The following is a 24,024-nucleotide window of genomic DNA, read 5'->3' on the forward strand; positions in this document are numbered from 1 at the left end:
TTAATGTGACAAAATTCAGGCCCATTGCCTACAAAATGACCTTGTTTAAACACGATTACTGTGAAAGTACTATTGTTCGTGGAGTACCAATTTTCATGGTTTTCATGGGTGAGCAAAACCAAGAATTTTGGTTTCCAATGAAAAGGAAATTCCCATTATTATGTATACTGAAAACCTCAAAACAACAAATTCAAGAATTAAAGTACTTTCACAGTATAATATTCCTTAAAAATTCTTTCAATGGCCTCTGTCGTGACCCTGAAGAACGGATTTTGCTTTTTCACTTAATCAATAAGAGGACACTCTACCTTGTTATACTTAATCTATAAGGTTGGATATATACATGATATGTTTCACCTTTTGAACACAGCTATGCTAAGCAAAGCCAGTAAGTCAACTGATTTATTCCAAGGCAGTAAAAAAAACAAGATGACAAAAATAGACACTGACCTCAAAATTTAGGATCTAATTGAAGTCAGGAGGGCTAAAAATCTTATCTAACAGCTTTAAATAAACTGTTCTATATAGAATTCTATCATAATAACTTACAGGTCAAGAAAAGCCTTGACTTAGCCTGAGCTATGCCGTTCATTTTAAAGTGTAAAGTGAAATTTAAATATCATATTTTGATTTCAGATAAAATATAACACCTTGAATATTGGAATCTCACAAACTGGTACAAGATTTACAACTATCTCTTGACATACATTTGTAAGTAGCAAAGTACTGGTAAATCATTTTTTGAAAAAGGTCATGTTCGTGAGATTTTTTTTTCGACATAAACATGAAAGAGTAATCAAGGGAACCAAGATTCTAGAGGAAATCAAAAGAATGTAATCCAGGGACAAAGACCAGACAGATTACCGATATAACCTTGGTTCCCTTGATTACTCTTTTAAATAAAAACATACTTTTCTTGTATATACATTATAATTGTTTGTTTAAATCCTATATTGTTCACCCTGTATGACATACCCTATATCACACCTCTAGACATATATCACATACCCTACATCATACTCCTAGACCTATATCACACCTCTATAGACATATATCACATACCCTACATCATACTCCTAGATCTATATCACAGGCCTTCACAAACCCTATATTGTTCACCCTATATGACATACCCTATATCACACCTCTAGACATATATCACATACCCTATTTCATACTCCTAGACCTATATCACACCTCTAGACATATATCACATACCCTATATCATACTCCTAGACCTATATCACACCTCTAGACATATATCACATACCCTATTTCATACTCCTAGACCTATATCACACCTCTAGACATATATCACATACCCTACATCATACTCCTAGACCTATATCACACCTCTATAGACATATATCACATAGCCTACATCATACTCCTAGATCTATATCACAGGCCTTCACAAACCCTATATTGTTCACCCTATATGACATACCCTATATCACACCTCTAGACATATATCACATACCCTACATCATACTCCTAGATCTATATCACACCTCTAGACATATATCACATACCCTACATCATACTCCTAGATCTATATCACACCTCTAGACATATATCACATACCCTATATCATACTCCTAGACCTATATCACACCTCTATAGACATATATCACATACCCTATTTCATACTCCTAGACCTATATCACACCTCTATATACATATATCACATACCCTACATCATACTCCTAGATCTATATCACACCTCTAGACATATATCACATACCCTACATCATACTCCTAGATCTATATCACAGGCCTTCACAAACCATACTTAAAGTTTAGTTAAAATATATGATATAATAAACATGACATGTCAAAATCTGTATCACATGTGGTATCAACCCTCGCCCTATAACACCCAACAGACCGGTGGCCCTTGGGTGATATAGGAGTCTCGGGTTGATACTGCATGTGATATAGATTGACATGTAATATTCAGTATATATTGGTTTTGATGAATGGCTACTAAACCTTTGGTGATGCAAGTAAAACACCACTTTATGTGAAAATTTTTTTCTTGGTTTGGATGTTTGTGGATTCATCAAACCATACGGATAACAATCTTTCATAAAATTATTTAAACTGAAAACTTATTTAGATGTTTTAATGAAATCAACTCTCTAAAATTAAGAAAGTTCAAGAGAGTTGTGAATAAATATAAATTCTCTTTCAGTTATGAGCAGAGAATCATTTTTCAACCCGGGATGGTAAAATTCAGATTTATAACATATAAGCTTTTGCCAGAATGTTAAAATTGTAACTTTACCCAAGTGAGAGGAGAAATAACTTAAATCAAGATTCTGCTGAAGGAGAATTGGTTTCACCAATAAAATCTGTCGAAAACTTGGTAAATGTAAAATGGCAGGAAACCTCACTCAGAAATTTAATCACCACCTGGTAGTTAAAAAGTCAAATGCATTTTTTACAGCTGGCTTAGTATGGGACAAAATTACCGTCATATTAAACCAGTGTGTGAGATGCACTTATTCTTAATTTATCTGAACCAAGAGATTATGAGAATTCAAACCCTAATAATTAATACTTATCACTGATATACTTAAATAAGCATATAACTGGATGAACTATGCTTTGACTTACATTTTTTTTAAATTACAGAGGTATAATTGTAATGGACAACTGCCACACCCTATAGTCCTTACAGTTGATTAATATAGATACTGGTCTTTACAAATGTCATACATGTGAAATTAACGAAGCAAAGCATTTTACAAAGAAATACAAGTTCGTGGATTCTTGAAATCATGATTTTGAGGTTTTCAGTATCCACATCAATGGAAATCTCCTTTCGTTGGGAACCAAATTTCGTGGCTTGGCCTACCCACAAAAAACCACGAAAATCGACACCCCAGGAATAATAGTTCTTTTAACAGTATTCAAACTCCTACATTCAATATATGAAACTTGTAAATGCATTAAATGTAATGTAAAAACAAAAGTCTTCTTTCACAATGTGTTAAATAAGTGTTAAATAAATTAGTATTATGAACAATTTTCAGACACCACTTTGTACCCATTTTTTCATGGCCCTGTGCAGGTCCGGGTGTCAAAAGAATAGGCCTGCAGCAGTGCTAAGATTGTCATAAAAGACGACTAAATAGTGCTCAGAACCCTGGCCAGGGGCTAAGGAGCTCTGTCCACAGAGCAACTGGGTTGTGTGCCCCATGTGGTGGAATGATGTATCCTGGCGTATTACATGCTGGGGTTGTCAGGCTATAATACAGAAAACCTGACCGCAAACCATAGTGGTGCACCGTGTTGGGAAAGATGCCACGTTCCTCGCACGTTAAAAAACCCTACTGTGGTATTCTCTCGGAGTAGCAACCATAGGGCTCCGCCACAGGAGGCTAAATTGCCCAACCCTACCCACCTCTCCCTATTTCCAGTGGCAATTAAAATTTCTCAACCCCATTGTCCTTGTGTCCCATCCCATTTTTCATTTCATCATCATTTCATGTTCATTTTGTCATTCACTTCATGTTCATCGCCTGAATATAGCTGAAATATTGCTGCTCGGGCGTTAAACCCAAACAAACAAACAAACAAACAAAAACAACATTTTTCATGACAAAGTGGCACATGCAATAAATAAATGAAGCCTTTATAAGAATCTCAAGAATTTTATAAAGGAATTGGTAGAAATTCATACATTATACATCTTTTATTCCAAATGGGGGAATATGTAATGTGAGAAAACGTTTCTTTTCATGAACAGCAAGAGTTAAATTATTTATTAGAAAACCAATACTGTCCAATATTGAATCATAATTTCTTTTTTTTTTCAGTCCAAAAACTTTTTACAACTTGAGCTAATTAATGAACCATAATAAATAATGCCTCTCTAACATTAAATTAAGGCTAAGGTTTCAAAAAATGAAAACTGTTATAATGGTCTGCCTGCCTACCATTTACCTAGGGCTAATAACCAAAATCACTTCTTGCTTTGAATTACATTAGCCTAACATTTACCGGGGCTTAAATGGTCGTCACAACCCTAATGTGTAAAATCCAAGTTCTGAATGATGCCTGCCTTCACTTTATTCTGAATTACTTTTACCTAACATTTATCTAGGTCTTAGTTCTGAACTATATACCATTAGATTCAGCGGTGATGAAAGCAACTCCGTTAATTTTCTCTACAGCGGAAAAATTGATGTTCATTCAACAAGCTGTAGACATATATATAGTTAACTCATCCATACAATCAGTCTGATCATTATTTGTCGACAAAAATGTAAGTAACGAGGAAAGTTCTAATTGAGGTGTTTCCTAAACAACTAGGAAAATGTAGGTAAATCTTTGAAAGATTACATTAATCTTTAAAGAGAAAAATTAGGAAGAAAAGAACTCTTGTGTGGTTCCAAGGACTGAAGTGCCTCGCATACTTAATATCAAAGATGACCCATAAACAATATATAAACAAAGTCCATTCTTTCATTGTTCCACATTTTTCCAAGTACAGTGAAAATTGTCTAGAACCATTTTTTGATTTTATATTCAGTTCAGTCAAGACAGGTATATGGTTTACAACAAAGCATCAAAACACATTCAAATTGATGTTAACAGGCTTTACAAACTGTCTGAATTAGGCAGGTTATCAGATCATTCATGGTTTGGTTAACACAGTTTACAGATTATTCAGGGTTTAGTTTACACAGGTTTACAGATTCTGTTAATTTTAGATAGGTTTCACCATAATGCATGTAATCTCGAGGACTTAATCATTTATCATCTATAAAACTAGTAACCTTATAAATTGGACCTTTTGAATTATTAATCTATTTTTCTATGCAGCAGTCTTTGAAAACACCAATGACAAAACACGAAAATCCTTAAAGAAAGAACATGAAATAAATGAATTTCAAAGAGATCAAAGGATGATCCAAAAGGTAATTTCCATGTCATGAGAGGCTGTTTACACGGAAATTCCAAAAATGAAAATGAAAATGGAATTGATTCTGAATGATTTTGATAAGGTATTACGGAACATTATGAATAAAAGAACTACACCAGTATTCCATATGATTTTTTCGATAGGGAATTAAATATAGCAGTATGAAGGAACTTCACCTGTACCAATAACCAGAGGCACCAATTTTGAGTTTTTTTTTTTTGAGGGGGGGGGGGATTTAATTGATTGGAGAATTTTTAATTTGTGGATTTAAGAAAAGTAATACATTGGTCGATGTATATTAATTTGGGGTGGGGGAGGGGTTTAAATTCTAGGTATGACCTATCCATGAAAACCACCAAAAAATTGTGTATTACTATCATAGTCCATTTCTTCTTTTAAATGGGAGTAAGAACTCCATAAATCAAGGTCATTAGACTTTTAGAGACGGGGAGGAGGGGGGGTCATTAAGGTGGGGTCTACTAAAATAGAATATTTGTCCACGAGAACTGTCTCAATTGTGTCAGTTCGACTCAAATGTTGAAATAACTTTAAGAACTCTAGATGAAATTTCTATGTTTTTCATATTCCAGTACAACAGTTCCAATTCATATAAAGTTCCCATGCATTCATACCTGGTGTAAAGAAGAAACCAGTTTTATATGAAGTCAATATTTATATTTAGTTGACATATGAGACAGTTTGTAAAAAAAATCAAACATGACATATTTCTTTAATTTAAGCTACAATAAATGTACATGTCGAATAGCCACATGAATGTACTTTTCTGACTTTCTTCAAGAATTTCTCAACCCATTATGAACAATCTAAAAATCGTTTCATCAAAACCATAACCCCTTTCTGAGAGTGAGGTCCAGATCCTCCTTGTGCTAAAAATCTTTTTTTAATTATACAGAAAAACACCGGAAACCACAAGAGAAGACCCACTCTTTGGCAAGTCAGGAGTCCCCTCCCCTTTTTGATTGTCACAGGTGTTACTGATAAAACAAGTCTTTTGATAGTGAGCAAGTCCTTTAAAGTTAAGCTATTGACAATTTGTATAGAACATAGATAACAGATATAGACTAGTACTTAGACAAATGGACTATTTCTGTAACTACTTAATCAATCACATCATTTTTTGTTTTAGTAATTACCAAACCTTGTAAACCATTAATTTGAATCAGATAGTTTTAAGCATCTCAGCCAAGAGGGACATTCAGTCATTTGTTTTCCATCACACTTTAATTCAGCCCTAATTTAAGACACATAAAGTATCAGGCATACTTCCAGAGAGTTCGATAAATTGCAGGCCAGCCATTATTTGCTCATTTTTGTCTAAGTTTAAAATGTTATTAGCATAATTTTTCAACAAAAGGGAGGGGAGTTTCCATTTCCTGCCATATCCCCATCCCCCTCATTCCCCACGGAGTATTGAGATCCCATTTCTATTACAGATACACTGACCTAAGAATCTTAATTCCATTATGACCTAGAAAAAAATCACAAAAGGCACTTTGTCAAAGCTTAATTTGCTATCAAATTATTCTATATGTAATTAAGAAACTTTCTTAAAGACATAGCCATTGATTCCTAATTCCATCAAAGGTTAATTACAAAATAATAATTAAGAATTGTAATAAATGGGATAAAAGACATGCAATACAGCCATTCTTGTGTTTTCTATTCTATAGAGAAAAATCAATGTGTTTTTGAAATTAATTTTATCACGATACTTTTAACAGAAATGATAAAATTTTTCTTACCTAAAAATATGTGTAAATTCCAAGCACAAATAAAAGAAAATACGGAAAAAAATAGTATAAGCTAATCCATTCCTTCTCTTTTCGGAACAATAATCCTACAAGAAAAGAAGAATTCCTTTTCAAAAGTTGTTTTCAAAAGAATGACTCAACCGTTAGTCTAACCACAATTATTTAAAGTCTTTTTTAAAACAATAATCTAATTGTTGTACAAAATTTTTTTCATTTTAAAATCGCAAACAATATCGAACTTTCTCTGTCCTAAATAATCCATACTATAATTTTTCCACAATATGCAAGAGTTCCCACATAAAAATATCATTTAAATGCACAAAATGTCAAATCAAAAATAATTCCAATTCAAGTCGATGTAATGTTTCCGATTCTGATCAAGAAGATTTCTACTATTATAGAACAACAAGATAAATAAGAAAATACTCTTTAAACTTCAACTGTTTACAAATCATTTGTGTCAATAAGCCTTATACCAAATAGCCATACACAATTACCTTGTGACGAGCTAACATAGGTAGCCAGAAAAGGTGTAAAAGAAACTAACGCTACCTGATACAAAAGGTAACGGTGAAAATATCATTTATATTGACAAATGGTCTGAGAGCTTTATAACTGAATAGGGTTAATAAATGTCGCCAGGATTTTATCTGTAGTCCTAATATTTACTCAGTAAAAAATGTTCTTACAATGACCACTAATTATTCAATTAGAACATGCTAATTAAAGAATAAGGTACCAATTCATTAATTCAGTAAATAATTTTTTTTACAAGCTTCATGATTTTCTTTTTTTTGTTTTTATTTTCAGCTTACAATGGTAACATGTAATAATCTGTACAAATAACTACAGTGAGACCCTTTAGGGTCTTGGATTATTCAGTTTTGTTTAGAGAGTTTTTCAGATTATTCTGGGTTTTGGATTATTCAGTTTTGTTTAGACAGTTTTTCAGTTTATTCAGGGTGTGGTAAAGACAGGGTTTTAGATTATTCAGGGTTTGGTGTAGACAGGGTCTTGGATTATTCAGTTTTGTTTAGAGAGTTTTTCAGATTATTCAGGGTTTTGGATTATTCAGTTTTGTTTAGACAGTTTTTCAGTTTATTCATTGTCTTGGATTATTCAGTTTTGTTTAGAGAGTTTTTCAGATTATTCAGGGTTTTGGATCATTCAGTTTTGTTTAGACAGTTTTTCAGATTATTCAGGGTTTGGTTTAGACAGGGTTTTGGATTATTCAGGTTTTGTTTAGATAGGGTTTCAGATTATTCAGGGTTTGGTTTAGACAGGTTTACAGTATATTTTGATTGAATTTAGAACATGCTAAAAACAGAATATGGAACCCCTTCCTTTTTTCAGTACATGTATTCAGTGAACTTCTGATTTTCTAAACACCATATTTTTACACTTCTGTGTTTTGCTTCTCATGTACATGTATGTATCATATGAAATCTTTATTTTACAAATATCATGATTTTTATTTTCTTTTAATTTTACTTCTACATGAACATGTATATATATCACTGAATATCTTATTTTTACATATAAAACAGAACAATGAAAAAGAAATCTTTGGTGGCTAAAAAATCAGAGATTTTATGTACATGTTCAAGGCTGTTTATATAGCCACATTTACTTGTATAAATAATCTGTCTATACTTTACCACTCATGTTATAGTTATCATTGTGGAAACTACATACCAAGCAATTATTGATGTCATTTTCATAATTTCAGAGGTGAATGTGATTTTAACTTTAACATTATCAGAAATCATTTTACTTCTATGAAGAATCTAAATCTAGAATTCTTTACTTCTTATTATTTTCATTGTAACCCTGACAAGTTATAAACAATAATAGAATTACCAAATTGAAGGTAGTGCCAATGTTTCCGATTCTTGCCATTTTTTTTTTATTTTTTTGCTATTTCCAATTCTTGCTTTTTGCCATTGTTTCTAATATAAAGGGATTTTTTTATTTTAGCTAGACAGGTCAAAAATCTATTTTGCCAATTCTACCAGTTAAATCCCACTGCAGATTTCATGCCACTGTCCACAGTCAGGAAATGTTAAGTAGTACTCCAGCTAAGAATCATGCAAAATGTGATTCATGGGCAAAAAGCCTACATAATTTTATTTTTGATATTTTGTTTGAATTGCCATAGTAAACAGACATTAACATTCAGTTTTTCATATAACTCGTGTTCTTAGGAGATAAAAATTATATATAATGCACTGTAGATTTCAAAATTAAGGGAGATAAATCTGTAAATGACACCCAAATACAATAGAATCTATTGGATTTTCAATGTTGATTCCTCCCAAGAGCAGGCAGATTTGAATGAATAATTACACATTTCATAGAATAGACCCATAAAACAACTTAATTACAAAAATAAAAATGTGTAGCCTTTTTTGGGGAGTATTACATTTTTCAGATTTTGCATGATTCTTACAAAGACTGTTTCTTAATGATTAATATATCTTTGAGTTGTTAAATTGCTATGTACATTGATTTTGAAGATTTGTCATCGTTCTGTTACTGCCGATTTTATTACTTTTGTTGTCAGGGCCTTCCTGAACATACTTTAAGGTGTGTTGACACTTGTTGAAGACTTCTAGTGATCTCTGAAAGTATTTATTGTTTTGTATTTATAGGTTATACCTTGGTGTATTTGCTGTTTTTTTTTCAACATAACCCTTCCTTTCTCTACTTGCTAATTGCATGCATTCCAGGAGTTAATAATTTCTGTCCATTGTTATCATCCTCAGTCATCATGCTAAGCAGACCTTTGTTTACATGTATAGTTTCTAGAATCAAGAAATTGTATGGAGATGTTACTGAACTTAGAAATTTCTAACTTCACTTTGAAATACAACATACACAACTCCCAAAGTTTGTGTTTTACATGAGTACAAATCTGCTGAAGGGATCAGTCAGCATGGAGACCACATCAGACTATATCACCGACAGGCCTGAAATAATAGGGATGAGCCTGGCATACATATCCCCTACTTCAAAAAATTGGAAAGAAATTTTTTTTTTTGCATGAAATCTTGATTTTTCATAAATTTTACCCTCAAAACCTTTCTTCCCTGACTTGAAATCATGGACCCGGGCATCGTTTTACAAAGCTTACGTAAGACTTATGTGCATGTAAGTCTGGTTGGGTTTTGAAGGATTTACGTGTACATTTGTACATAAGTCTTATGAGTGCTTTGTAAATCGATGCCCAGCCCCTCAATCAAGGGACATTAATATGAAAGTATCAAGCACTGAATGACACAGTGTAAGACTAAATTAAAATTGTTCGAGAATCACTCTTACACCATCAAATCTTCAAATTCTACTATAATCCTTCCAAATAATGTTATCTCCCAAAATTTCCCAGGCCTCTGAAATAAAGCTCTTTCTGCTAGGCTTCAAATTGCAATATCAATAATTTCGTTCTTTTCTATTGATTAGCTAAGTGTATTTATACAATACAACCCCCCTTTATTTACAAAAGGATTAACCTGTTCAATATGTCTTGATGATCTAAGTCTTTCATCTGGGCCTTCAGCAATCTGAATTCACTAATATGTCAATCAAATAAAATATATTTGAGATTTACATACCCTAACAAGGTCAATACATTCAAGGCCAATATATCTAGAACTCTTAAATTCTCTTTTCGCAAACTTTTTTGTTTTTGTTTTTTGGTAATATCCCAAAAATTAAATATTCACCATGTACTTCTATAGAACAATTTCTGCCATTTATCTCCCCCATGAAAGAGGCTATTTTTAAATTAATGTTTATAATTTTACAATACACATAGTATTAAGTGAAAAATTCTTAAGAAATAATGAAAAGATACTGTAAATCTGAAAATTTTTGTGTTGTCCTTTTTTTTTTTGCAGTGTCTGTGATCCAATTTGCTTTAAATTCCTTACAGTTCCTTTTGTATTATAAAGTTCTTTGAAGAAAATATTCAAGACAGTTTAATTTTTGTGTTACAAGTCTTACCACGAAAATAAAACTGGTGAAAATTTCAGGGTTAACAGTAATTTTTTTTTACACATGTCAAACAATAATTGCTCATTTAAATATATAACAGAAAAAAACTGCTGAGTCATAGCTCCATCTTAAACCACCTACATGTATATTTTTGAAATTGTCATCAGACACCCTTATTATTTTGTACAGTGACAACATTATAATAATGTTATAATCTTGAACATCAAATGACAAATGTAATAGACTTCTATTATAAGAAATTATACTAAAAGAACCAAATTATTAGAAAAATAGTCAAATATTACAAAGGCAACAGGTATCATTTGTTGAGTTCAATTAAAAATATTAACCATTCAGCACAAATTATGAACTTTTACATAAATTTTCCTGTACTTTTCATAATAAAATTCAATCAACAGTTGTAAATATCTGTGAAACCCATTTCTACCACACTTCCACAGTTAAAAACATTGTTGCTCAGGCCTTTTGAAGGGTTTCTGGCAGTTTTGTAAATAAACATCTTGGCCTAGAAAAATTAAGAAATGAATATTATATAACTAACTAGAAAATAAAAAAAAACCCAAAGGGCCTCCATGTGCATATTCTACTGTACAGAATAATGAAACAAGCTAGACAAATCAATGTGTGGACCTACACAGTAGCTGCGATTTATAGTTGCTATTGAAAATGTGATGAGAAAAGTGTTACAGATGAATTAATGAAACTACATTATATAATTCCCATAAATATTAGAGTATCAAAATTTCCTGATAATATGTACAACTACATATAGTGTTCTTGCTACATACCAAGTTTCATGAAATCTGTTGGATAGTTTTAGAGGAGTTGTGATGACAAGCTGATACATGATGATTTGCTGTAAATTTCTAAATTTAAAGGAACATAACTCTTATAAAAATGAAGAACTATAAATTTCCTGATAATGTGCACAACTACATATAATGTTCTTGCTACAATCCAGGTTTCAGGAATTTCTGCTGAGTAATTTCAGATGAATTGCAATGAAAAGCTGATATCTTATTTAGTTACCTAAGGATGGAATGACCTAACACCAAAACCTCCTCCATCTTTGGCTAAAATCAGCCCTATAGCATATTGAACAGTAACTTTCTGATTCACAAATTTCTGAAAATAAATAATTCTCCCCAACCAAAACTGCCAGGCATCCCCTCAGAATCAAATAGTTGTCCCCTAACTAGACAGAAATGTTTTCTTATAACTGATCCCACATTTTTCTGCAGACACAAGGTCTATTTTTAACGTTGAATGAAGGTCTTTTTCAGTTTTTTCACAGCTTGATAAAAATGGAACAAATACAATAAAACCTAAACTTCCTTTGGACTATAGAATATATCTGGTAAAAACAGATGTCCAGTTTATCCAGGTTAAAAATACATTGAAGTACCAATCCATCTAAAAATCAGGTACTGCCTAATGGTAGAGGTAATTCATGGTGTAGAAAAACCCACCAAACAAACAATGATTTTCCTGTCTACATGTGCAACATTTTCACATTACAATATTCCTTTCTGTATTCAGATTTGCATTTTTGAGGAAATCATACAATCATCTCCCACTATAATCAACCAAATCAAACCAATTCAAGAAAGATAACTATCGCAAAGAGCCAATTTCATGTACAATCTATATAAATTTTTTTTTCTTAAAAGCACAATAACAAAACTTAAATCTAAGACTGATTATGTGATCAGAAACTGATCCTGAATAAGAAAATAAAAGTGAACTTGATGAGTTTTTGACCTGCATAAATTGCCTCCTGTCTGATTTTTATAAAGACTGTTACTTAAAAGAATTTTTAAAAGTGTCTGGTTTAGACAGGTTTTCAGTTAATTCAGGATTTCAATTCTGACAGGTTTCATTGTACTCCAATAATCCTATGTCCATAAGACCACAGAAAAAGAAACTTGTTTAAGATAAACTTGTCCGTAGAAGGTTACCCTACTTTCCCAAGTACATCTTCTTGCAACCAAACTATCACTATGTTGAGCACTAATAAATTTTATTAAAGAAAATAAAATGGTCTTATAGAGGATGAAGTCCTCATAACAGTGTTCAATGCAAAAAAAAGTCATGGATTGGAAGCATCGAGAGCCTAACTTCAGTCTGACAGGATTGATTGATTAATTGTGGGGTTTAACATCCGAGCAGCAATATTTTGGCTATATTCAGATGAATAGTCTGACAGCAGGTCACATCTTTCAGAGCTTCTTATACAACGTTCAGTATTTTCATAACTTCTTCACTAAAATGCATTTATTATATGGTCTTCAATAATTTTTTTGAATTCAGATACTTCTTTTTTTTTTAATTTCCTGCATGCCATAAGAGTAGGCTTTTCTGGCTCCAGTCAAAAAGTCCAAATTACAAACGCTCTGAGTAATACTGGTCTCACTAATAAACAACAAGAACCATCAAGATGTCTATAAAAAGTGACAAGAGTGGAAAAATAGCCACAAGAACCATCAAGTTGTCTAGAAAAAGTGACAAAAGTGGCAAAATATTGACAATAACCATCAAGATGTCTAGAAAAAGTGACAAGAGTGGCAGGCAAAATAGTGACAAGAAGATTTGTAAGTAGCTGTTTTTGTTAGAATCATGCAAAAACTGACTACATATTTTTATTTTTGTAATTAAGTTGTTTTATGGATCTATACTATGAAATTATTCATTCCAATCTGTTTGCTCTTAGGAGATAATCAACACTGAAAATCCAATAGATTCTATTGTATTTGGGTGTAATTTACAGAGTTATCTCCCTAAATTTTAAAATCTACAGTGCATTCTATATAATTTTTATCACCTAAGAACACGGGTTATATGAAAAACTGAATGTTAATTTCTGTTTACTATGGCAATTCAAACAAAATATCAAAAATAAAAATATGTAGGCTTTTCACGTGAATCACATTTTGCGTGATTCTTGGCTGGAGTGCTACTTAACTATATCTATATATCAACATATTAACTTCATCCTCTAACAAAATACAACTGCTTTATAATTTATAGTTACCTACCTACCCTATTTTTTCATCCATACAACCTTAAACAGACATATATTCTTTCTTGGCCTGAACAGGAATTTTTCTTTGGACAAAAGACAGACAGACATAATTAAGGACTTGAAAGGCCTGATTCCAAGTTCAGAAGGTATGATGGTAATTTGAGAATCAAAGAGTAATGTTTACAAATAACTTCAATAAATTACAATACTAGTTGATTTCCATGGCTTCCTTTTACTAAAAGCCTCATCAGGTTGAAAATAGGTATAAACAATGTATTGATTTTACTTCAAATAAAAGAAAAATAATAGTAACAAATTATAAAAGGCTTATTTAATCTTTTTTCTTGTTCTGTTTTGGTTTCTTTGTATGTTAAATCATTTCTATCCGAGAAGTAATTACAATTGTGAGTAAATATACTTTGAAGGTTTTTGAACATTTTCAATACTTCATTAGCTCAAAGATCAGTAAATTCAGTAAATTCTTTAGTATATTAATGCTTTTAATGGACATTTTTTATATTTAGTTGGTAATTATATCAAATACAAAAACCAAGTTGGTACCCCAAATTCTACGGAGAGCCAATATAGCAATAGAAATTCTTATTAACAACCCACAAAGCATACAATTTGAAATTTCCCAGTCTTATCAAATTCAAAGTTCAAGCCTAGAAATTAATATGCTTCTATCCACAACCAGTACTTTTATCTGTCAAGAATAATTAGAATTTTGCATGATTTTGTGTCAAGTACAGGAAGACTTAGAATGCAATCAAGTTTTAAAACACTGATAAGGCAAACCCTAAGATTATGAAATAGGAAATGGATTTGCAAAAAAAAACTCCACCAACAGCATTTAAAAGTGCAGCTCATCATGATCACAGCTATTAAGACCATATTTTACAAGAGCATGTCTGTAAAACAGGAAATCAACCAGGAAGTAAAAACCATATGGTCAGATTATACAGTAAAACCTGTGTTTACTGAAACATGTTGGAAGTAAATTTGGTTGCTTTAGAAAGGTGTTTAGGTTACACAGAATTCAGGCATACGAATTGATTTAAAGGACTTAAAAAAAAAATGTTTGGGCAGTTATGTGGATTGGTCAGGATTACAATTGGACAGTCTACATAGTAGAATAAATTTCATGCAAACTGAGTGAGCTTTCTTGCAAAGTGAAGTCAAATTTAATCAGATTTCTCTTGATCATTTAACAATTCTCTTTGATCTAAGGCTTTAACAAAAATTTGGTAAATATCACATATTTGGTCTCTCAAATCTTGACTGCCACAGTCTAAGAGGTCAACTTCATTGAAAACATGTTTCACCCACCCCCAAAAGCAGTTTTAAAGCACTAACTTAAAGATACATCTTAACAATAATTGAACAACATGGGCAGGGTTGAAACCTTGCCAAATTTTAAAAGAATGTCTGGCAACATGACATGAAAAATTCCTCTTCTAACATTTTTTTCCTTTCGAGTGTAAAATTTAATTTAATGCAAAAATAAAATGATTAAAAAGCAGCTTGAAAAAAAAACTTTTGTATCTTAAATAACCTTGTTCACAGTAGGAAATGCATTTTGATACATTTTTTTTAACCTGTGTGCATCCTTTTTTAAAATTAACTTGTTTTTTAGACAATGAGTGGAGAAACTTAAACTGAATTAGAAGATAAGTGGTACTGTGAATGACTACCATAGCAAAGACATTACAGCACACACAATGTTAATATTCATGAGCTAGAGTTGGATCTTCTCACCCAATGAACTGCTTTAAAAAATTAACTGGATAATTGTTAATGGGGTTTAACTTTCTATTATTTATGATGCATACAATGATGATGTTTAGGAGTAATCAAAGGAACCAAGGTTCTAGTGGAATTTGAAAGAATGTAATCAAGGGACAAAGACTAGACATGGAAAATAAACAAAACACAAAAAAGAACATAAAATAACCAAAATAATACATATAAAGTAACAAAAGTAAATGTGCAACTTAAAAGTCAAGTCCAGGGTAGACAGAAGAGGAAAGGAAAACTACAACATGACTCCTGTGTCTTTTAGGAGATTGGATTGGACTTACTTCGATTGAATGACAATCTACTGATGAACTGCTTAAGGTATTTAACTGGGCAATGACATGTAGATTTAAACTTTCTATAAGACTCAGATTTAAATACCTATTGGATGGTAGAAAGTTATAATCTACTTGCTAATTGTCCAGTTAACTACTGATAAGGCCATTCATCAGGTGACTTGTCTTTTAATCAAGGAAATATCAGCTCTATCCCTAGCTGCGAAAAGTAGCTCTAACTATTTTTTTGTATTTTCTTAACGTTATCGCAAAATCAAAAAAAAAAAAAAAAAAAAAAAATCAAGAGCTACGATTTCGCAGCTACTTTATCCCATGTACATCATAATTGTATGCACTGTTTTAGGTACTGTGAAAGTACTTTTGTTCGTGGGGTACCAATTTTTGTGGTTTTCGTGGGTAGGCCAAACCATGAAATTTAGTTACCAACGGAAAAGATATTCTTATTGAAGTGTATACTGACAACCTCAAAACCACTAATTCAAGAATCAATGAACCTGTGTTTCTTTCCCTAATCCACGAAAATTGGTATCTACGTATTAAAGTACTTTCACAGTTTTTAAATCTGTGTCTGATATAAAGTTTAAATCTACCTGTCAACTGCCCAGTAAGTTAATTCATAAGGTGTTAGTCATTAAATCAAGGAAAAACCAACTTTGTTCTGCAAACAACATCATTGTTTGTGCTATAAAAACAGTGTTATTACCCCTATGGAAACTTATGAAACATTGACCATCCATTAATCCGAACTTAAAGAGGCCTTTCAGCAGAAATCAATTTTTGGTAAGCTTTTTTTTTATTTTGAGTAGCTTTCAACTTGACCATCTACCTCCTGATCTCAAGTCATCATTGGTGACTTCTTGCTAGTATAACTATCACTGATAACTTCTTGCTAGTACAACTATCTCAGCCTCTTATTTAATTAAACTACATCATGACCAAATAGACAGAAACCAATTTACTTTTGATTGATTGATTGTTGGGGTTTAATGCTCAAGCAGCAATATTTCAGCTATATTCAGGTGACATAAAACCTACACTTCCATAGCCCTCCCTTTTACAAAATATGTGTGTACAATAATTTATAATGAGGAAAATATCTTGGTCTTTTCATAGGTCTAAGTCATTTACATTATCAATTATCATCATACCTCCAAATATACAATGTAGCTTAAGACCAGAAATAGATACTTGTATAACAGATCTATTAGCCTTTACTGTTGACACCCTCTGCTGGTATCCTGTTTATGTGAACTCTAAGCTTTATTTAGCACACTGTGTATTCAGTGTTAATCAAGACCATCTGCAGAGATGGATCCAGGATTTCATGTTGGAGTGGGGGTAACAGATGACACAAAGCAGGTACAATATACATGCACATCTTCAATATATAAATTTTCAACCCACATATAAATTTGAACACTGGGAAACAACTGTTAAATACAGGGAATCAATTTTTTCTCTGAAAAGAAATCAAGATTCAAACAACAATCAATGAAATGCTTTGATGGGCTCAAATTGATAGGACCATAAATGTTGAACCCTGAACAGTAGAGGCAAGTACAGACACAAAATTTATGCTTGATAGATAAAATAAATATTTGTCACAGTATAAGAATTTGATCAGAATCAAAATGGCCCTTTTTTATAACTATTCATACATAGTTCTAGTTACAACCCCCAAAATCATTTCAGCTTTCCTTTGGAGGTATTGCACTTTCGTGGTACAAATTCATATAGATCCATTGATATTGTCCAGGTATCATGAAAATGCTCATTTCTGAACCCTTATTAGCCCCAAATTCCTATTCAAGTCAAAACTCCCAAAATCAATGCCAGTCTTTCTTTTGTGGCATGGCACCTTGTAGTAAATTTTTTGGAGATTTGTTATGCTTAAATGGTTAAAGCAACCAATCCCAGCCATCCTTTAGTAATACAGAACCTCATGATACAATTTCAAAGAGATTATCACAAGTTATTGTCTAGATATCATGAAAATGATTGTTTCTGGCCCATTTTTGTCCCTTCATCTCTAAATAGTTCAAGTGACAATCCTCAAAACCAATCCCAGCCATTTTGGGTATGGCATCCTTATGTATAATTTCATAAAGACACATATACTTATACTCAAGTTACTGTGTGGAAACCAAATTGTCTATGGATACTGAACAACTCAGCTGGCAATGCTGATAGCATGATATCGATATATGACCACTATTTTTTTTCACAGCAGCAGATGTAAAGAACAAAAGAAATCTGTGAGCCATGGCTTACCAGTTGTTCCCCCACTTTCAGTTACAATATAAGGAAAATAAGCAGTCCTCAGTAAACAGAAAGGTATTGTCAAACTTTTCCAAATAGATCCCACCATATGGCACACCTACAGGGAGAATGTGTTAAAACTTCAAGCAGCTGTGATGAGAAAACTGCGACAGAAAAAATGGTTGAGGATGGAAACATGGACATAAGGACAAGGGTAAAAAAGTAAACCCTGTCTTTCGGAATGGGGATATAATAATCCAGAGATAACAACTAAGCTCAAATGCATGGAGTTAAATGTTGAAGATAAAAACCTTTCAGTTGGATTATACACCTTTAGAGTCTGCCAACAATTATTATATTTTAAATATCCTTCCTAAATCCCTTGCCCTGAAAAGGTTTTTACCAATGAAACCATTTTTTGTTGGATTATCTCCCTTTAGAATCCTCTGAGAATTATAGGTTATGTAGTGTCAATGAAGTTCTATATTTGCATATGCTCTTAAACACGAATGACTCAAAACTGTCCTATTGGAAGTCACATATTTTGGTAATGACATAATACGAGTATATATTAACTAGCCTCCCAACATTTCATGAAAAATTTAACATTTGCCTGCTTATGTACTGCTTCTGTCAAAGTGGGAGATTTAGCAGCATTAATGGACATTCCTCTTCTATGAATTTTCAGTCCTGGACTTGCCTTTTTATGACCAACTCAATGGTTTATAGAAGAGCACATGATGCTTACCCTACCGGTGCACCTGGTCCATGCTCCCAGTTTTTCATTGGAGTTAGAGTTGTTCATTTTCTGTTTTTACTTTGTACGTATTATTTTGGTTATTTTATGTTTTTTGTTTTGTGTGTGTCTGTTTCCCATGACTGGTCTTTGTCCCTGGATTACATTCTTTTGATTTCCTCTAAAATCTTGGTTCCCTTGGTTACTCTTACAATATAAAGAAAGATGTCCTACTGAACACCTACTTAAAATGTTCATCCTTTCCAATTATGACACTTATAAACTATATACAGTGAAATCTGTTTAAACTGAACCAAATTTGTACTTTAAAATTGGTTCATTTTAGACACAGTTGTTTGGTTTATCAAAGTTCAAAATACAGTAAAACCTCTCTAAACCGAACCCCTTTCGAACTGTAGAATTTGGTCAGTGTAGATAGGTGCACAATTTATCCAAGTTCAAAATGCATTTAATTGACACAATGGGACTTCAAAACTTGTCTGGTTTAGACAGGTTTTCAGATTATTTATGGTTCAGTTTAGACAGGTTTCACTGTACATCTAAAGTGACTTTATGAAGTGCCTGGTTTAGACAAGTTTTTCAGATTTTTCAGGGTTCAGTTTAGAAAGATTTCATCATATAAAGTCCATAAAATTGATAGTTCTTTTGACATTACAATTCAACTACATAAATCTATGCAGAAACAGCTTTTTGAAAAGAACAATACCACCCCATATATTTAATAGGAAAGACCCTTATCAAAGAATCTTCAAATGAAATGGAAAAAGCCCTTGTAATCCATTAGGGTTTATTTACTATCGATTAGTAAGTTTTATGGATATTTGAATGTTTTAAATCTGTGATATACAGTACTTGACAAAAATAAGGCAGCTATGAGTATTGAGAACGGAAGATATAAATGAGAGCTAAAATTAAAGAAAGGAAGACACGAATGAAAGCTAATACTTGAGAAAGGAAGATACAAATGAGACCTAATACTTGAGAAAGGAAGATACAAATGAGAGCTAATGCTTGAGAAAAGAAGATAGAAATTAGACCTAATACTTAAGAAAGGAAGATACAAATGAGAGCTAACGTTTGAGAAAGGAAGATACAAATTAGACCTAATAATCAAGAAAGGAAGATACAAATGAGAACAAATACTTAAGAAAGGAAGATACAAATGAGGCCTAATACTTGAGAAAGGAAGACACAAATGAGAGCTAATACTTGAAAAAGGAAGATACAAATGAGAGCTAATACTTCATAAAGAAAGATACAAATGAGAGCTAATACTTAAGAAAGGAAGATACAAATGTGACCTAATACTTGAGAAAGGAAGATACAAATGAGAGCTAATACTTGAGAATGTAAGATAACAATACATTCTTATTTGAAAATTGTACCTTTGGTGATACAGGTAAAAAAATAGACAAATTAAATTAAAAATCAGGTTGAAAACAGGTGATCTGAAAAGGTTAATAGTTCCTGTTACTTGAAAGACACTCTATCTTCAGGTAATGATGGCCAATGGATGATGCAAGTGATATTGTAGCATGTCTATGAATAGCAATTAAATCAGGTCACAGTGAATAAGGAATAAACTAGAGGTTGATTTTAATTTCCAAAAGTAAAAGCCAAAAGGAAGAAATGTCACCAGACTCAGTAAGAATATCATCAGACTCAGACAGCATACCATCAAACTCAGAATATCAACAGACTCATATAGAATATCACCCAACTCAGACAGAATATCCCCAGACTCAAACAATATATCACCAGATTCAGACAAAATATTGCCAGACTCAGACCAAACATCACCTGCCTCAAGTAGAATATTACCCAAACTCAGACAAAATATCACCAGACTCAGACAACATATCACCAAATTCAGAGTGTATAACCAGACTCAGATAGAATATCACCAAGTGACCCAACTCAGACTGAATAACACCAGACTAAGACAAAATATCACCAGACTCATATAGAATATGATCACCAGTCTAAGACAGAATACCTCTAGACTCCAATAGAATATCACCCAACTCAAGACAGTATTATCACCAGGCTGAGACAGAATACCTGAAATGCAAACAAATCACTATACTTCACAAGGGGGCAAGAAGATTTATCCAAGACTTTTTAAGTATTATTAATTTGACATGACTGGGGATGAACCCTCCCTGTTTTTCAGAAAGACTAGTAAAAAAAAGGCATTTTTGGAAAGCATTGTGACATGCTATAGACAACAGATCCCATAAAAATTATAATGTCCAGTTAATGTTAATATACTCCTATTCTAAGCACATTCCGTGATATCAAAAATAATTGTATACTGAAATCTGCATTGATGTGTAAGATTATCTCATTCAGTTTAAATAAATATTCATATTAAATGATGATGAAAGAGCAATAAATATGATTAATTGTAATGTAAAAATTATGCTGAACTTGTCAATGTAATCCATAAATACCAACAATTAGTTTTTTTGAAGTCCTTTATAGGGCTTTATATAAAGAGTATAGATGATTCAGAATTTACGCTATGCCTCTTAATTTTTGCATTTTCCACTTGCAAATCATATACATGGGTTGTGTCCTTATTGCATGACTTATGATGTACTGTGATTCTCAACCCCGCATGGAAAGAATTCAGATTAGGACATAACATTTTGTAGGTTTAAACTGGTCTGGAGCTGGCATGTCAGTTAACTGCTAGTAGTCCTTAGTTTGTAAATTTGTAATTCATATTTAGTTTCTTTGTTTCCATGATAACAAAGGACCCAGACCTTTTTTGAACTGATTTTAAGGTGTGTTTAATTGTGTACTTTTTTTTCCACATTGTCCAGATTTAAAGGGGGAGGTTTGTGATCATGCCAAAGTACTTTACACAAGCAAAATTATTTCACATGATTTTCACCTGAATTGAGCAAATAAACTAAGTAACAGAGTACACGCGAAATTCGGGTGAATGGAGCCTTCACGTGAAATTCACACGAAAAGTTCACATGAAATTCGTGTTTAGTGAATTTCACATGAAAATCATGTTAATTTCATGTGAAGCTCAATTCACATGAATTTCACGTGAAAAATATTTGCCTGTGTAACCCTATGGAAGTCTATTTTTGTCATCGTGATAAATAAAAGCTGCGAAAGATTATCTTGAAAAGTCGTGATAATTGGGATATTTTGTCGACATAAATGACAATTTCATCTCAAAAAGTCACAATAGTAATTAAGTGTATTTCAAGAACTATTTTCATTTCACTTGTGCATCTGAAATTTTATCATAGTAATGTAAAGCACATGGTTTGATGAATCTCCTGGTGTGAATCTTGCAAAGCAGCGTGTTATGAACTTATGACGTTTTCAATATACAAAAAGTAAAAAGAAAATTTCCCTTAAAAGACAAGGTGCCATTCAGTATTTACAACATATAAACAACACACAAAAATATCTTCTGATATGAAAGGCAAGTCGTCACGAAGAACCCTGTAAAGTGAAGTACATGTACATGTACAACAAATGATATAAATGTAGAAACAACCATCAACTAAACTATTTCCTGGTTATACTCAACCTCAAATGACTCAACCTCTAATAACTCAAACAATTTTGCCTGGTCCCTTCAACTTTGACTTCATGAGTATCAACTGTATATATATAGATATAGAAAACTGCTTGGTGCATTTCACATGAAAATCACATGAATTTCAAGGTTAGATGTAAAGATCAATTCACATGAATTACACATGAAGTTGCTATTTTAGTCGTGTTACTAATGGAAGTAGGGGATCCAAAAATTATGACAAGGTGGAAGGGGCAGACTTGACTAATGGGGGCCTCTCCAATGATTTGCAGGTTTTTTTTCTATATATAAACCACCAAACTTTTAAAGCATAAGAAGGGGTGGGGCCTGTAGTAGTAATGAAGTGGCCCTCAGGGATTATCCTCGGTTGGGCCCTTTCAATTTTACGGGAAAATGTGTTGAGATAGAATTAAACTGGTCATTTATTTGACTGGGCTCCTTGATAAGGCACCAAAATAAACTGTTTATTTGTGCCTTTTGACAGTATTAAGAGATCTCTGGCCCATCAAAATTTTGAAAGGGCCAATCTTTTTTTTTCCAATTACCCCATTGAGATCCTGAATATTTCCATTGGCTTCATATTGTGGTCCCATAATGGTCAAAAGCCAGGAAAACCCCAGGCCCTGAAACAGCATCTGATGTATGAAATTCACTCTAGACAATGAAGCAAGCCCTCTTGAATCTTGAATGAAAGAATGTAACAGTGTCCAGAAAAAGTGAGTGTTTTTACGTGATGTTGTACGATTGTCAAATGATGTTTGAGTTGAATAATGTCCGAGAATTTCAAAAGGCCTGTCTTTAGTGGTTAGAGAGGAAACAATGACTTGCTGTGTGGAGCCTGCTAATGAGGGAACTTGTATTAGTTTCCATAGTGATATTTCCCAGTTTTGATTTCAGAATTTGATTGACATTTTCTACTTTTTTTCACATTTGAACAAAAACTTATTTTTTTATTAAAGTTGGTCATCTTACAACTTGTTTTTTTAGATTTAGTAACCCACAGAGTAGTCTTCTTTTACAGCACAAATATAAAAATTTGTAACATACATTTTGAATTTATACTGTGAAAGAATACTCCATGGGTTACCAATTTCTTTTAAAAGAGTTTAAGATTACTACTTTTTAACGAAATGACTTTTGATCTGTAATTGAGGGAGTAACATTCACCATGCTGTTACCATAATACATATAACAAAATGCAAAAACATTTATAAAAGAAAAACTAGGTGTTCAATCCGTAAAATTATATTAAAGTGGGAGTCACAGTTCCGCAAATATGGTTGAATAATTAAAATTACACTACAAAAACTTTCAAATTATGACTTGCAAATTTACAAACAACTGCCATTACATAATGTTATCTCTTTCACCTCAATGATCTTGTATAATTATCAAACCACATCTCAGTACAAAATAAAAATGAAAACGAATTTTTGCTCTTATCACTTTTTCCATTTTTTTCCCAACTCATAAAAGTTATTGATCAGTGGTAAGATTGATTACATTCTGTTTTTAATACTATCAACGGTAATCAACTGTGGTTTAAATCATTTTCACACATCCATCAATTTACCGATTCGTCAATCCAAATTTTCTGTACCATTTT

General features: G+C 32.3%; 1 protein-coding gene across 3 annotated transcripts in view; it reads right to left on the reverse strand.

Moving 5' to 3' along the window:
- Positions 1-24,024, reverse strand: part of LOC148620207 (ankyrin repeat and fibronectin type-III domain-containing protein 1-like) — a 208,995-nt gene that overhangs the window by 159,437 nt on the left and 25,534 nt on the right. Inside the window, exon 1 of one of the 3 annotated variants that reach the window (XM_088580893.1) lies at positions 6,697-6,822. The exons of 1 other annotated variant lie outside the window; for it this stretch is intronic. The gene's annotated coding sequence lies outside the window, so the exon portion shown is untranslated. Of the gene's footprint in view, positions 1-6,696; positions 6,823-24,024 lie in introns of those variants that run through there. One more of the 3 variants, XM_088580896.1, reaches the window with a different exon arrangement.

Source organism: Perna viridis, chromosome 4 (genome assembly GCF_037379345.1).
Source record: "Perna viridis isolate PV_CMFRI_1.1 ecotype Kerala chromosome 4, ASM3737934v1, whole genome shotgun sequence".
NCBI classification, from domain to species: Eukaryota; Metazoa; Mollusca; class Bivalvia; order Mytilida; family Mytilidae; genus Perna; species Perna viridis.